This window comes from Euleptes europaea, chromosome 17, assembly GCF_029931775.1.
Source record: "Euleptes europaea isolate rEulEur1 chromosome 17, rEulEur1.hap1, whole genome shotgun sequence".
Lineage (NCBI taxonomy): Eukaryota > Metazoa > Chordata > Lepidosauria > Squamata > Sphaerodactylidae > Euleptes > Euleptes europaea.
In genome coordinates, this window is record NC_079328.1 from 39,072,475 (window position 1) to 39,088,971 (window position 16,497).

The window sequence follows — 16,497 nt, forward strand, 5'->3', positions numbered from 1 at the left end:
TTCATGTGTAAGAGTGGGTAATCAAACCCGGTTCACCAGATTAGAGTCCACCACAATTAACCATTACACCATGTAAACATGGAGCTCTTCATAAATAGGACTGTTCCAATAATGAAATAGTTAGGGGGGAAGTAGTAGTAGTAGTAGAAGAAGAAGAAGAAGTAGAAGAAGAGGAGGAGGAGGAGGAGGAGTTGGTTTTTATATGCCGACTTTCTCTTACCACTTAAGGAAGACTCAAACCAGTTTACCTTCACCTTCCCTTCCCCTCCCCACAACAGAAACCCTGTGAGGTAGGTGAGGCTGAGAGAACTCTAAGAGAGCTGTGACTAGCCCAACGTCATCCAGCTGGCTTCATGCGTTGGAATGGGGAAACCCACCCAGTTCACCAGATTAGCATCTGCCGCTCATGTGGAGGAGTGGGGAATCAAACCCGGTTCTCCAGATTAGAGTCCACCGCTCCAAACCACCACTCTTAACCACTACACCATGCTGGCTCTCGCAACTATCACATATGTCACAACTATGGCCTTTTATGCAGGGACGTTTCCCCACGGTCACCCCCGCTGACTGCTTCAGGGCTTCCTTTTGATTATTCATGCCTTTTCCGCCCCTCAGAGGTCGTCTCGCTCTCCCCACGCATTTTGTCTCGTGTTTTCCAGATGCTGTTTTAGCCAGAATCTGGAAAACGTGGGCAAAACATGCAGGGAGAGTGAAGCGACCTCTGATGGGCGGAAAAGGCATGCATAATCAAAAGGAAGCCCCGAAGCAGTCGGCAGGGGTGACTGCGGGGAAACGTCCCTGCTTAAAAGGCCTAAAACACATGCAAGCCTGCTACCCTGGAGCCAGAGCAATAGTGTGTCAAAGGCTTACATCTATTCTAGGAGCCGGTGCATTCCATTGCAGCTGAATAACAGTCAAGACAAGAGCTAGGCGATCTTTTATTAATGGTACAGAAAAAAAATTGGCAGGAGCAAACAATCAAAATCTATTTTATGGATTTCATTCTTAATTTATCCCCTTTTACTCCTCGACTCCTACAGCTGTTTCTTTTGTGAGCACTGCTCATCTTTTCTTGCATCCGCTAAACTCAGCTGAAGAAGAAGAAAAAAAGAGGAGGGGAAGGGGAGGAGGGAGAAACTTTCATCCGGTGAGGCACTTTATCAAGAAAATTCCACAAGAAATTGGTTGTTACCTGCAGATAACAACTGGTTTGTTAGTTAATGGCTAGTGGCATAGCCAAGGCCAGTTAATGCTCCAGCTGTCCAGTCATTAACTGCAGTAAAGACTGATTTTGAGGAGGTTATTGCCGTGATAAAATATCCTCAAAAGATTATAACAGCAATAGTGAACGGGGGGGGGGGGGAGTATTAGTAGCTATAGTGTGACTGAATTGCTGCGTTTGAAAAATTGGTCATTCCCTGGCGGTTCATAACCGATTTTCCACCAGTCAAAAAGCCAGTTGTGCTCTGTTAGGTTTATTGTACAAGGCAATAAAAATATTGGCCAGGTTAAATTGTCAGCATGTTACAACATTAACTACTCTTTTACTGTGCTTAATTTTTTAAGCGCTACCATGATTCGTTATCGCCGAATGAAAAACGGAGCTTTTGAAAGTCAACAGACGTTTCGAGAGCCTAAAACCTGGGTGGGGAGTTGCAGCGGGGAGGGGGTGGGAAAGGAAAATTTAATTTCATTCTATAGCTGGTTTTAGCCTTCTTTAAAATGTAACCAAATTTTCCCAGCGCCCCAACAGCATCGGCCAGGCTTCCGTTGGCAAGTTTGGCTTCCAGAGCATGCATTATGAATGCGGCGTCTGGCGAAACCATCCCGGCCAACTCTTTATCTGCATTTCCCCTTTAAAAACCCTTTTGGGTTGTGTATATTAAGTTGCCTATTGAAATGTAAAACTTTAAAACACAAGATGATGAGAGCAGCCGTACTCGGGTCAGCCAATCCGGCGTTTTATCTCGCCCCCACTATTCTGGTCTCCAGTTGCAATTTATAGAGGAAATGTAAAACCACTACACAGCTCCGATGATTTTCTGTTTATTGCCTTAGAGCACCCATCAAGTCTAAGGTTTAGGCATGTAACAGATAGCTGGTTAGCAAGCACATCCAGGGAGAAGAGAAATGTCCCCGGGAAAGCAACCTACCTTGTACAGGTTGGCAAAACAGTCCCCGCTCATATGATGACCAATGCAAGCTACAGCATATTTCCTCTATGCTCAATCTACTGAAAAAGCAACTCGAATGTACTTATGGTGGCATCTTGAGAATTGTTATCATATTCCTCCTACCTTGGACTAGAGTTCCCTTTCAATCCAGTTTTTCCATTGGCTATCAGGTGACCATTAAAAATTATTTATTTATTTATTTTATTTAACTTAATTTAACACCGCATTTTTCTCCGCCATGGGGACCCCAAAGCAGCTTACATTGTTCTCCTCTCCTCCATTTTATCCTCACAACAGCCATGTGAGGTAGGTTAGGCTAAGAATGTGTGTGACTGGCCCAAGGTCACCCAGCATGTTTCCAAGGCAGAGTTGGGATTCTGACTTGGATCTCCCATATCCTCGTTAACTGGCAGCCATCTCCGGTCAAAGATGTCGATGACTCACCACTCAGTGAGAAACTGTTCCAGATAAAGAGACCCTTCCCTAAGTGTGATAGAAGCCTGAGATAACCAAATCAAGATACAGGAGGTGGAGAACATCACTTTTCTGAAGACTGTGGTGTGGTAGAGAGCAAATAGCCATATGAACATAAGAACAAAAGAAAAGCCATGCTGGATCAGACCAAGGCCCATCAAGTCCAGCAGTCTGTTCGCACAGTGGCCAACCTGGTGCCTCTAGGAAGCCCACAAACAAGACGACTGCAGCAGCACCATCCTGCCTGTGTTCCACAGCACCTAATAAAATTATATATAATAAGAACATAAGAAAAGCCCTGCTGGATCAGACCAAGGCCCGTCAAGTCCAGCTGTCTGTTCGCACAGGGGCCAATTAGGTACCTCTAGGAAGCCCCACAAACAAGACGACTGCAGCAGCAGCATCCTGCCTGTGTTCCACAGCACCTAATATATTAGGCATGCTCCTCTGATTCTGGAGGGAATAGGTATGCATCATGACTAGTATCCAGACTGGTCGATTAATACAGACTGGTCGATTAATACAGGAGTGTTACTGCACACAAGATACTCTCAAAGAACAAGGTTACAAGCACACCAAGCATTTCTCTTTCAAGTGTACCTACCGCATGCAGTCTCACAAGCTTCGTTGGCAATGAAGGCTGGAATGGAACCAGAGGAAAAATAAGCAGCATCCAGCTCGCCCAAGTACTAGAGGCATGGATAACAACAACCACAGAGCCAATGGCTTACGTACTTCTGGGCACGACTCAAACACTAACAGGAAAGATCAGTAATTCTAGACAGCTGAGGGAACTACCCCAAAGTATCCAAGGCCCTGAATGGCATCTGGACAACAAATCCCAGAGGCATGGAACTCCACGTATTTACTTCATAAATCTAGCCAAATGCCTTAGGCATTAAACAGACAACAAAAAGGAGGGAATTGTACACCCATTTATTTATTTACTACATTTATAATGCCCAAGGAACTTCTTGCCGGCCGTTTCTCAAAAAAAAAAAAAAACTGGCTCAACGTATCTGCCTATGTAGTGGGTAGGGTTCCCAGGTCCCTCTTCGCCACCGATGGGAGGTTTTTGGGGACGGAGCCTGAGGAGGGTGGGGTTTGGGGAGGGGAGGGACTTCAATGCCACAGAGTCCAATTGCCAAATCGGCCATTTTCTCCAGGTGAATTGATCTCTATTGGCTGGAGATCAGTTGTAATAGCAGAGATCTCCTGCTAGTACCTGGAGGTTGGCAACCCTAGTAGTGGGGCTGTAGAAGACCTTACCCATTATGTCCTGGCCTGCCCTTTATATATTGAACCCCAAAATAAGTTTTTGGCAAATATTCTATCTGCATTACAATCATTATCTGATGCTGACCAATTAATTTATTTGTTATCAGATATGGATCCCTATATTTCCCCCAAAAAATGGCACTTTATGGCCTGGCAGCCAAGAAAATCAGAGAGAAGCAAATACAAATTGTGGAAAGCTGGAAAGAATTGAACAGCTGCATTTTAATGTGCTTTTTGTTTTTTAATGATATTGGCCTGTCTATTTTAAAATTGCTGTTATGTAGTTTTTAGATTGTAATGGCCTATGGTCCCTCCCCTCCCCAAACCCGGCCCTCCTCAGGCTGCGCCCTCCCAAACCTCCCGCCAGTGCCAAAGAGGGGCCTGGCAACCCTACCACAAGACCCTGCAGGTCCCCTTCTTTTTGTTCTGTTTTGACGACTCGTGGTCGAAAGTGCCATCAAGTCACAGCCGATTTCTGGTGACCCTGTAGGGAAGAGACAAAAGCCATTCCAAGGTTTTTTGCCATTGCCTGCCTCTGCACAGCAACCCTGGACTTCCTTGGGGGGGGGGGTCTCCCATCCAAATACTAACCTGGGCCAACCCTGCACAGCTTCCAAGAACGAGCCCGGGTCATCCAGGTCAGGGCCACGCCAACTCATAGCTTACTGAAATGTCTGCATGTGGATGAGAGCTAAGGCTGGATTTGCTAAAGCATAGCAGAAGTCGGACTCCTAACCACCTCGAAATGAGCCTTGTAAAACAAACCACTGGCTCTGAAATAAACCCCACAAATTTCAGCAGGGCCCTCAACTCAACTGATTTGCAGTGAGCCGCCTGTGGCAAGCTTCGGCTACAGGCTTCCTTAAGGTCCAAGCTGAGCAGAGAATCAATCACACTAAAGATTGGGGTGGGCAGGCTGAGCCTCAACTGAAAGGCTGACTTTTTCAAAACAAACATCACAAATGGCTTTCATATAACATTGCTTAATACCCAAATAGATTTTTCATACATTTTGCAGGTATCATTCATTAAAAAAAAAAAAGTGTGTAATTAACGTCAAGGAAGATTTACTTGGGATGAAGAACGGGGTCATGGTTTTTGTATTTTTGATCTCATTTTGGCGCAATCCACAATCAGCTCGAGAAGGGGGTATTACCATTAATGTTTATGGAACCAGCACTTTACAAAGGTTTACTGACTGCAGCTAGGCTTACCAGGTCCCTCCTCTTGTCCGGCAGGAGGTTTTTTGGGCGGAGGTGAGGTGAGATTGCGCAGGCACGCGGCCGCGCCGATGCAATTGCAGCACTTCTGGTTTACACCCAGAAGTGCTGCATCGCAACGGGGCCTTTACCACTCAAACTGGGAGTTTGAGTGGTAAATGGCCCCTTGTGATGCGGTGACGTGGTGCCTCGGACAGGTGCCCGTGCATGCATTGCCCGCCGACCCTCATCTGGTCAGCAGGCAGCCAGGTGGATTGGCGGGGGTTTACCTGCCACCACCTGGCACTTGGCAACCCTAACTGCAACTTCTGGCATAAAATCTCCGTAAAGCCACCCTGATGTCACAATCAGTACCACAGCTAGGGCTGCCAGGTCCCTCTTTGCTGCCGACGGGAGGTTTTGGGGATGGAGCCTGATGAAGGCGGGGTTTGGGGAGGGGAAGGACTTCAATGCCATAGAGTCCAATTGCCAAAGTGGCCATTTTCTCCAGGTGAACTGCTCTCTATCGGCTGGAGATCAGCTGTAATAGCGGGACATCTCCAGCTAGTACCTGGAGGCTGGCAACCCTAGCAGCAGAGCACCTGCTTGGCACATACAAAGTTGAGGTGAAAAACCTTTGCTTGAGATCCTGAAGAGCTGCTGCCAGTCTGAGCACACAATACTGATTTTGATAGGCCAGTGATCTGATTCAGCATAAGGCAGCTTCATGTGTTCAGACCTCTGTGCTCAAATACGTAATGTTGCACATTTATCCCTCAACTGCCTGCTGACCACTCAAGTATTAGAGTTTTCCACTTGTATGCACAGGTGTTAGTGCATGAAATGAGCTATGCAAATCCACACAGGCAATGCTGAACATATATATTTACAGCTTAGAAGACGCCTTCCTTCTTGAAATATACACTAGCCAGTGTGGAGTAGTGGTTAAGAGCGGTGGACTCTAACCTGGAGAACTGGGTTGGTTTCCCCACTCCTCCACATGAAGCCTTGGTGACCTTTAGGGTAGCCAGGCCCCTCTTCGCCACCGGCGGGAGGTTTTTGGGGCGGAGCCTGAGGAGGGCAGGGTTTGGGAGGGGGAGGGACTTCAATGCCATCGAGTCCAATGGCCAAGTAGCAAAGGCCGAGGCCGGATTGAAACTTTTCATGAAAAAACCTCAACATCTTGTAGTATCAGATGGGGTTATACAAGTGATGAACTATTCTACTAAGTTCTAATTCCTTCTCTAAAAGTGGTTGGGTCGGCAAACTGAAGAAGATTCGAAACGCGTCTTTGCGACGGACCCACCTTGGACCGCATTGTTGTTTTGTTTTGCTATTATTGTGATTGTAATACCACCACTGTTGTGTATTGCTTACAACCACCACTATTGTTGTGTATTGCTTATAACCATATCTTTTTTGGTTTATATTCAGCCTGGGAGGCTTTATTTTTGTTTAGCTGGCACTGCCTTATAAGCCCTGCGAGGCTAGCCCTGCGAGGCTATTGTGTGTGTGTTTTTGGACACACTTTTCATTTGTTTTGGTGGTCTATTTTCAATACATTTGACAGTAAGACAAACACAATTGTTGTTTTTTGATACTGATGTTTATTATTTTGAGCCACGTGCTGCCTCTTTGTACAGTTACCACTATTTTCAGCATAGGTTCCTTCTTTCTCCAGTCTACCTGGAGGTTGGCAACCCTAGTGACCTTGGTGGCATGACCTTGGGCTAATCACAGTTCTCTCCAAACTCTCTTAGCCCCACCTACCTCACAAAGTGCCTGCTGTGAGGAGGGGGAGGGAAGGCGATTGTAAGCCAGTTTCAATCTCTTTAAAAAAGTAGAGAAAACCGGGGTATAAAATCCAACTCTTCTTCTTCCAAAAACCCTAAACCCACCAAACCTCTCAAGGGTTTCCATTCTGAGGCAAACATTTAAATCAGTGGGAACCAAGCCTGTAAAACTGCACTTCTATTCCCTTGAGAGCATTTGAAAAGGTAACAGAAGTCTTGGACTCTGACATTGTTTTTAAGGCATTGTGTTTGCCAATTTCTGCCTTGTTTATAGTAGCTCGTGTCTTATGGTGTTTTTAATTGAATTTTTATATTTTGTGCCTTGAATCTCAGAGAGAAAAGCAGGCTATAATTAAATAAACATTGCGATAGGCTTTGACTGCAGTAACTCTGCATAGAGTTGTTGTGTTGGTGTAATTCATATCTTGCATATTCTCTCTAAGGCTGGTGTTAGCATACCCTGAGGTGGGGCTAGGGTTGCCAGGTCCCTCTTTGCCACCAGCGGGAGGTTTTGGGGGTGGAGCCTGAGGAGGGCGGGGTTTGGGGAGGGGAGGGACTTCAATGCCATAGACTCCAATTGCCAAAGCGGCCCTTTTCTCCAGGTGAGCAGATCTCTATCGGCTGGAGATCATCAATTGTAATAGCAGGAAATCTCCAGCTAGTACCTGGCGGTTAAACAATCACAAAGGCACTACTGGCAGAAAAAAGCACAAAGTTGATATGCCAAGTGAATGTATTTCAAAACTTGTAACAAAGTTGTCACACGGATAGACAAGCATACAATGCTTATAACCAGTGCATTCCAGCCATAGTTACAAAAGTGCAAGGTGCGAGTTCTATTCAACAGGCAAAGTTCATACATAGAAGTGTCACTTAAGTACAATTCATATAGTTTCTTTTGATATCAATTAAATGCATAGTCCATAGTTGCCAATATTATGGGTATCCGGTAAGTTGTCCCATTTCGCAGCAGCTTCTTCAATAAAGGCAAGTCTATGAAAATATTTCATGGAGCATTTGTTCCACACTCAGGTGTATAACCTCCTATGTCAGTGGATGGCTTGCTGAGTCACCTGATCGGTTCCCCTGGAGAAAATGGCTGCTTTAGAGGATGGTCTCTATGGTATTATATTCAGCTGAAGTCCCTCCCCTCCCCAAACCTCACCCTTCTCAGGCTCCACCCCAAAAACCTCCCACCGGTGGCAAAGAGGGACCTGGCAACCCTAGCAGCACTTCTGGCAACCACTAGGGGCAGCACCTCCAGCTGCACACGCCACACCATCAGGGAAAGGGCAGCAGGCGGCTATGAGCATGGGTGGTGAGTAGGGTTGCCAGCTCTGGATTGGGAAATACCTGGAAATTTGGGAAGTGGAGCCTGAGGAGGGTGGCGTTGGTGGAGGGGAGGGGCTTCAATGGAGTATAATACCATAGAGTTCACCATCCAAAGTGGCCATTTGCTCCAGGTGAACCAATCACCATTTGCTCCAGGTGCATCTGGAGGCCAGTTGTAATCCCAGGAGATTTCCAGCCACCACCAGATTGACAATGCTAGTGGTGGTGGTGGGGGCTTACCAGTAGGTGGGGAGGAACAGGCCAGGGGGCATCCAGGTGGGTGGGCAGGAAAGAAAGTGCAAGTGGAGGGATGGATGGAGGGGAAAGGGGCCACGGGACACTATTGCCTGAGTCCCCTCTAGGGTTGCTAGGTCCCTGTTTGCCACCGGCAGGAAGTTTTGGGGGCGGATCCTGAGGAAGGCAGGGTTTGGGGAGGGGAGGGACTTCAATGCCATGGAGTCCAATGGCCAAAGCGGCCATTTTCTCCAGGTGAGCTGATCTCTATCAGCTGGAGATCAGTTGTAATAGCAGGAGATCTCCAGCTAGTACCTGGAGGTTGGAGGAGAAAATAGACACCACTGTACTAGTATCAAAGGATAAAAAATTCAGTACAGGAGCGAAGAATACTTATAAGTACAAACAAATATTTATATGCTACCGTGTCTAATACAATACGCACTTCATAAATATACAAAAAGAACCATTCATACAGTTGTAACACACATACACAAAATCATCTCTAGGATGGTGGTGAATGGAAAAAGTTCAATAAAAGGTGCAGTTTCTCTCAAGATATGCTCAAGAGTCTTCTGTATTCATCCCATGCAGGTAAGTAGAGGTAATAAATATTAATATTAATTCAGGAGGAATAACTTCATGGAGGATACGGCCGTTTCAAATTCTTGACAACCTGGAGGTTGGCAGCCCAAGTCCCCTCAAATCGTTGAACTGGCCCTGATTCGACTAGTTGCAACTCCGAAGCTTGCACTACCTGTCGATACTAGATTAGAGACCGAGATAGTCAACCGCAGACTAAAAAGAGGCCTTGTCTATTTGCTTTCGGTGCTGCAATTCCATCCCCGTTCCCCAGCAATCTCCTCCGTCGTGCCTTGCATCTACCTTTCTATTTTCCCAACTCCATTTTCCTTCTGTGCAGTGGGAGGTAGAGCTTCCAGAATGATGAATGGGGAACTGGTCATTAGGCTACAGTTCACTGTTGACCTCCCGACAGTACATGAAATTACAGACTGGCAATACAACATTGCATTCAGACAGAATCAATGGAACACCACTACTGTGATTCGAGGAAATTGCCGAGCGACGTGCCCTCTGCCACTCAATCCGACGGAGAAGATCTCAGCCAAAGGCATTTCCACGCACTAATCAAAAGCATAAAAGGGGCCTCCTTTGGTAAGCTTGATCAAGAATATATATATATATATATATATATATATATATATATATATATATATATATATATATATATATATATATATATATATATACACCAGTATTTCAGAAGTTCCTCGGGTGAGCTGCAAACCTGAAATCCATCAATAAATAAAGACGCCGTACTGACATCTTTATACAGCACACGCACACAGGAGAGCGGCTATTTATTCTTGAAGGGCATATCACATGTCCTGGTAACAGCCCAACAAACAAACGTATCAATTTAAACCATTGCGTTTACAAGCGAAAAAGCATCTTGAACTTGAGTTTCACAGTCGGGTCTAGTTTTATGTCCCTATTGGGGGGAAATGTCTTGTTGGAAGGGTGTCATAAGTGTGAAAATATGCAGAACTGAACCGCCGACACGCTTAGTTTATGATACTCCAGCTTAACAAAACTAAATAAATCGCCCCCCTCCTTTCTTTTTATTTCTTTTTGTTCAGGGGAAACTCTCCAGCTGATATTTCACCTGGGGAGAAGGAAATGAAGTATCATGCTGGATAGGGTTTTAGAAAAAGAAGAAGAGTTGGTTTTTATATGCCGACTTTCTCTACCACTTAAGGGAGATTCAAACCGGCTTACAGTCACCTTCCCTTCCCCTCCCCACAACAGACACCCTGTGAGGTAGGTGAGGCTGAGAGAGCTGTGACTAGCCCAAGGTCACCAAGCTGTCTTCGTGTGGAGGACAAATCCAGTTCACCAGATTAGCCTCCGCTGCTCATGTGAAGGGTTGGGGGAATCAAACCCGGTTCTCCAGATCAGAATCCACTGCTCCAAACCACCGCTCTTAACCACTACACCATGCTGGCTTTTGGTTATGATAAACCTCTGATTTAAAACATACACTACCCCCCCACACAAGTTCATTCACGTTGGGTGTTTTTAAAAACTGTTCTCAGGTTTAAACACAACATACAGTTCAGCGGTGGAAGGCAGACAAAGGGGAGAGGGAACAAGCTATGGTGTATTTCTGCAAAGCATGTTGCTAAATTGTGCCGGCTATATTAGAATAATCGATAGTTATTATAACAGCAAAACAACAGCATTTTCATGATTTCTTTGATCAATAAGCTCTTCGATTCTGAACATGCAATGGAAGTAGAGCACAAAAAAAGAGTTTAAGGTCATGAAGACCATTTTCAAGTCTAATGGCTTTCTTTTAATATATGAAAAAAATTAACTATATTTTGTGGAGTCATTACATTTTGTCGAGCTCTGGGAAAAAATATGCCAATTTGGAAACTTCATTTATTCAAATGATAATAAAAGCAAGAGGGCTGTCATTTTGACAGAAGGGGGGAAAACTTGCTCTTTTTTCTGTTATCTGTTTTGCTGTAAGGTTAATTCTTTATATTTTATATTTAAATTAATTCTGATTTCTTTCATAATAGGAAGCTTACTATATGATGGAATTAGTGAGGAGATGGGGGGAAAGAAAGGAGGAGGGGAGGGGAGGAATAGGAAGAGATCAATTAAATATATTTTCCCCCTTTTTGAAAAATCAGATATGCACATATTTTAGTTGAGTTTGGAGAGCATATGCAGCTCTTAATGTGGATCGAAAAATAAGCCAGCGTGATGAATAAATAAAGCTAACTAATATTATTAGCGAAAGGCCATTTCCTGTAAAACACACACATACACACACACAACACTTTTATTTTCTTTCCTGCTCTGTAACAGAATACATTTAGTGTAGAAAGAAAGAAGTGAACTATGCTTGTACCCCCACACTTTAGCATGCGTCCAGGGCTAGTGCCCGTAGCAATTAGAGGCAGTTCTTATATGAAACTTGACTCTAGGCACAAACACTACTTGAGTCGAAAATGGCAGCATTGGTATTTGCATTATACATAACTGCAAATGGTACGTTCATTCTTAGATGGCCAGGTGTGTATACACATAATGCTGGTATTTGGACTTTGAAACCAAGTATACCGCAGTTCAGACTATAAAGCAGGAATAATTCCTTCATTTAAAAAAAAAAATGAAATAACAATTATATAACTAAACATTAACAAAAAGAAAAAAAATATAAAAACAAAACTTCTTCATCTTATATTCAGTTTCTTATTGAAAGTCCTTGCTCCAGCTTTCAATAAATGGAGTCCACCGGTGAAAAAACAAATTTTGTCATATTTCTTTTGGAGGATCTTGTTTTATCAGAGATCTTACCCATTAACGTAATATCCCAAATTTTACATAACCGTATCTCAATTTCTCCTAAGACTATTTCCAGCTAATTTCATTCTATCCACCGTTATTACAACTGATATCAGGTACTACTGATTTTCAGCTAACTGATCTGTACTGTATTCCAGCAGAAATTCCAGAGACGAGTGTACTACTGTACTGTAAGAATCATGAATGTTTAATCCACCTAATTTAGAAACTTCATAAAAAGTTTGGGCTGTAACTCTACAATTAATTAGCCATTTTGACAAAAGGCCTCCCCCCTCAGCCTACACCGTTGCTTGGAATTTCCCTTTTCATTTGGTAGAACTGATCGTCCCATGCTTTTGAGGAACAATTTAGATTGTTTAGTGGAACAACTGCTCTGGCTTCTGTAGCATGAAGCATACGCAGGAAAAGACTAAATTTGAGGAACATTCTGAGATCAGCACACAGTGAAGGACCAAGGATGGGTACGTAAATAAAGGGACAAGACAAAATATGCAGGTGGTCTGAGGGCTGAACCAAAAGTGCTCCCCACTTTTTGGGGAACAGCTTCAGAAGCAACCAAAGGCATTCCCCTCACTTTCGACAACTTTTTAAGGGCTGCTTGGAAAGTGTTTGCTTATTCCGTTAGGACTGTTTCCCTCTTAAACTTCAGCAACCCACCCAGATGGAGTTTTGCTTACATTTCAAGGGGAATCAAGGGGAAGCAAATTGTGTTCTCCCAAAGCTTTATTGATAAACTAAGGTGCCACTAACAAAACTATTTTATTGATTATAAGACAAAGATACATAAATATATCCAGGAAAGGAATCTTTCTATAGCGTGCCTGGGACATTGCGCATACCTGGTTGATGCATTTCAGGAGACCCAGGAGTCCTACGCGAGACCAGAAGCTATGACGGCTGCCTTGGTGTTTTGGACAATTATCACTACGTATTGCAGCAGGCAGCACAGTAAGGGTGAGGAATTTAACCCCCATCACCCATCCCTGGTCACCATCCTGGGCATTTCCACCTGACTGCAGCTGCTGTCTGCCACAGAAGGTGGTACATTAAAACAAAGAACTCACAGACTCCCCCTCCCCATTCGAGGACCCCCAGGAATCCTTGAACCCCCGTTTGAGAAACACTGCCCTAACTGGTTTTTAATCAACCAGGATCACCCAAGTGACTGAAGAAGATTGAATTAGGATGACAAATTGGTGCCAAACCAGAGACAGGAGAAACTGTGGCAGCAAACTGAATCTTATTTGGGGGAAGGGGTAGTTAAAATATTTTACTGGAAAACAAACATTCATCTTGGAATGGTTTTGAGGCAAGCTGTGCCATAGGCAGATTCTCTGACAATAAGTGGCTGAACAAAAGAGTTAAAAACATAGTAACCATAGAAGAAAATATCTTCAGGTATAGGACCAGCAGTACAAAAAAAATATGGTGTATAAGTACCTGGATAATACATCTGTTTTGCCACAGTGCAAACTTTTAAGCTGTATATTGTTGACTGTCCATAGTCCAGAAAGAGTTAAGACTACATTTAAACATTTTTCTTTTTTTGCTGGAAATGTAAAGATAGTGATGGGACATACTTCCATTCATGGTGGACGTGTAAGAAAGTTAAGAAATTTTGGATTCAGATTCATCAAGACATGCAGAAAATTTTAAGATTTAAATTCCCTATGAATCCAGAAATTATGCTATTAGGAATTCCACCAGATACCTTGGATGTAAACTATACAGAAGTATTTGGATATTTGACGACGATGGCTAGATTAATTTTGGCAGCTTCTTGGAAGCAAGATAATATTCCAGATTTGGAAAAGTGGCAACAAAAGATGGACGAATTTGCGGTGAATTTGCGGTGATGGCCAGATTGACCAGCTTGATAAAAGACAAGACGATGGAAGAATTTCAAAAGAAATGGGAATGCTATTTTGATTATGCTAAATGGAAAGGATAGATTGTTAGATATAAGGACTATTGTTTATAATTTTGCAGAATTTATCATATAGTTAGAAGGATATAAAATGTGACTTAAAATCAAGGTATAAAAGGAGATGTAAACTCCCCGAAGGAGTATAAACTGTGTGAATGATGTATGTGTTTCTATGTTTGTTTATTTTGAAAATGTTAATATTTTTTTTTAAAAAGACTACATTTAAACAACATGCTAAGTTTTCAAAAGTAACGAATTTTAAACAGGCATAACCTAGATGTTCCCTCATTTAACCAATACCACCTAGCTATAGAAGTGCATCAAACTGAATCTTAAAAAGATGAATGTTATCACCATTCATGGGTTGGCTCGGGAAATATACCGCTCTCCCTCCAATCACTAAGTACTATTTTTAACCTCCTCCCCAAAATTCACAATGGGACAACGTTTGGTGCAGCTCTAATTTTAGATAACGGATTTCATGAAGAGGGTTTAAAAGATGGGACTACATCCCTTTGAGGGGGTGTGCACATTAAGAAGCTCTTTAACCATTAATAAAAACCCACTAGTGTGCTTTGTGTATTGCCGACTCGAGAAAAGGAAGTTGTGCTTAAAGGGGATCTTCTAGAACCAAGTTTGTGAGACCACTGCTCTATATGTCAAAAGAACTAGAAATGAGCACGCAACATGTTTGTGTCGCAAAGGCAGACACAGAAGGTTCACAGGAAAAACAACATTTGTAAGAAAGCAAACAGGCAACGGTGTTATCTCATGCCTGGGTCAACACAGCCCAAACCTCTTGATTCTAGGCATTCTGGTGAAGTACACAACTAAGCAAAGTGCTAAAAGAAACAGTGAGCTAATGCCCTTTGACAGGTGAAAGAAAGTCCTAAGAGAGAAAGTGAAGTGAAAAAGGAATACATGTCCAGCATCTACACCATATATTTAAGAGTTGTTGGGCTTTAATAGACACCTAAAAGCCTATCGTGGGGGGGGGGGGTCCAAATCAATCTACCAGATCATCTGAAACATAAAAAGTGCAGTGCTTTTCGCTTACATTTGCATTCCAGGACACACCTGCTCCTTATCCCATGATCACACCTGGATGTAAAATGTGTCTCAAATTTCTGGATATGCGTAAAGTTATGTATTGAGCCATAATACATCTACAAGTCCTGACTCTCAGGGTATCCTCTGAGACAGCTGCCGCACAGGGGTCAAGAGCCCCTGAGCTTTAGAAACGGCGACAGGATTTGATTTTACGTACCATCTGCCGGGTTTGCTCGGGGCTAGAGATTCCACTTAGCTCTTTGTTCCTCAGATCGTAATATCTTAAAAGAAGCCACCAAAGTTGTGGAGATTCAGATCGATAGAACGCAGGGAAGATGCATCTCTCCTTCTTCCCACTGAAGGTTGAACATCTACAGATGTGCATCTTCGAAAGAACGCCATTATCAGAGAATATGGATACCAGCTGTGGGGCTGGAGTTCGGGACAAGCATTTAATTTTCTTTTATGACATACTGACTGGATGGAGAACTAAGGAAGAAAAGTGAAACGCTTCCACAGAAATGTTAAGTGCACAGGGTGGAGGATGATCTAATTGGTGTTTCGCACATTTTAAAAGATATTCTGGGATACCCGTGCTATTTTTAAGAGGCAAGAGTGAACCAAGAATTTAAACCGTAGGATTCAAGAATCTTATTGTCTCCTTATAATAGCTTCCAGCCAAACATTTAAAAGGTTTCTTTTAAAGCAGATTAAAGATTTGAGTAGATATAGCAGTATTCAAATGTTTTCAGTTCAATTTTACTATGTTAGAATTACTGACACCCTCACTTAGTAGTGTGTAGGGCTGCTTCACATGTTAAAAAATTACTCAGAAGGGGTTTTGCAAGAAACCCACATGTATATTGCTACAAGTTCCAACTTCTTAATTGTTTTACGGTCTCCCTGTATCCTGAAAAATATTTTATGAAGATGATTTCGACCGCCGACTGTTGTTTCAGGTGGTTTTTATACCTTGGCTAAGTTTGTTGTTGTCTGTTTTCTTAGTTTAATTATCCTATTGTCTTATTTCACTTCGTGAGCCACCCTGAGTGGCAGAATATGTTTTAAATAATGCATACAAGTGATAATGATACATGTGGGTGTGATTTTCTTTGCCACGGATACAAGAAGCTACTATTAGACTTCGCATTAGGGCTGCCAACCTCCAGGTGATGGCTGGAGATCTCCCGCTATTGCAACTGATCTCCAGGCAACAGAGATCAGTTCCCCTGGAGAAAATGGCTGCTTTGGCTACTGGACTCTATGGCATTAAATTTATCTATCTGAAGCTGGCTTAGACTGAACCAGGCCCTTGGTCCATCAAAGTCAGTATCATCAACTCAGACCGGCAGCTGCTCTCCAGGGTCTCAGGCGGAGGTCTTTCACATCACCTACTTGCCTTGGCCCTTTAACTGGAGATGCCAGGGATTGAACCTGGGACCTTCCTCATGCCAAGCAGATGCTCTACCACAGAGCCACAGCCCCTCCCCATTGAAATCCCTCCCCTTTCCAAACTCCGCCCTCCTCAGGCTCCACCCCCAAAAATCTCCAGGTATTTCCCAACCCAGAACTGGCAACCCTAGTTAGCATGGCCTAGATCACTGAGGCACAGATGACCAAAATGTTCAGGAAGA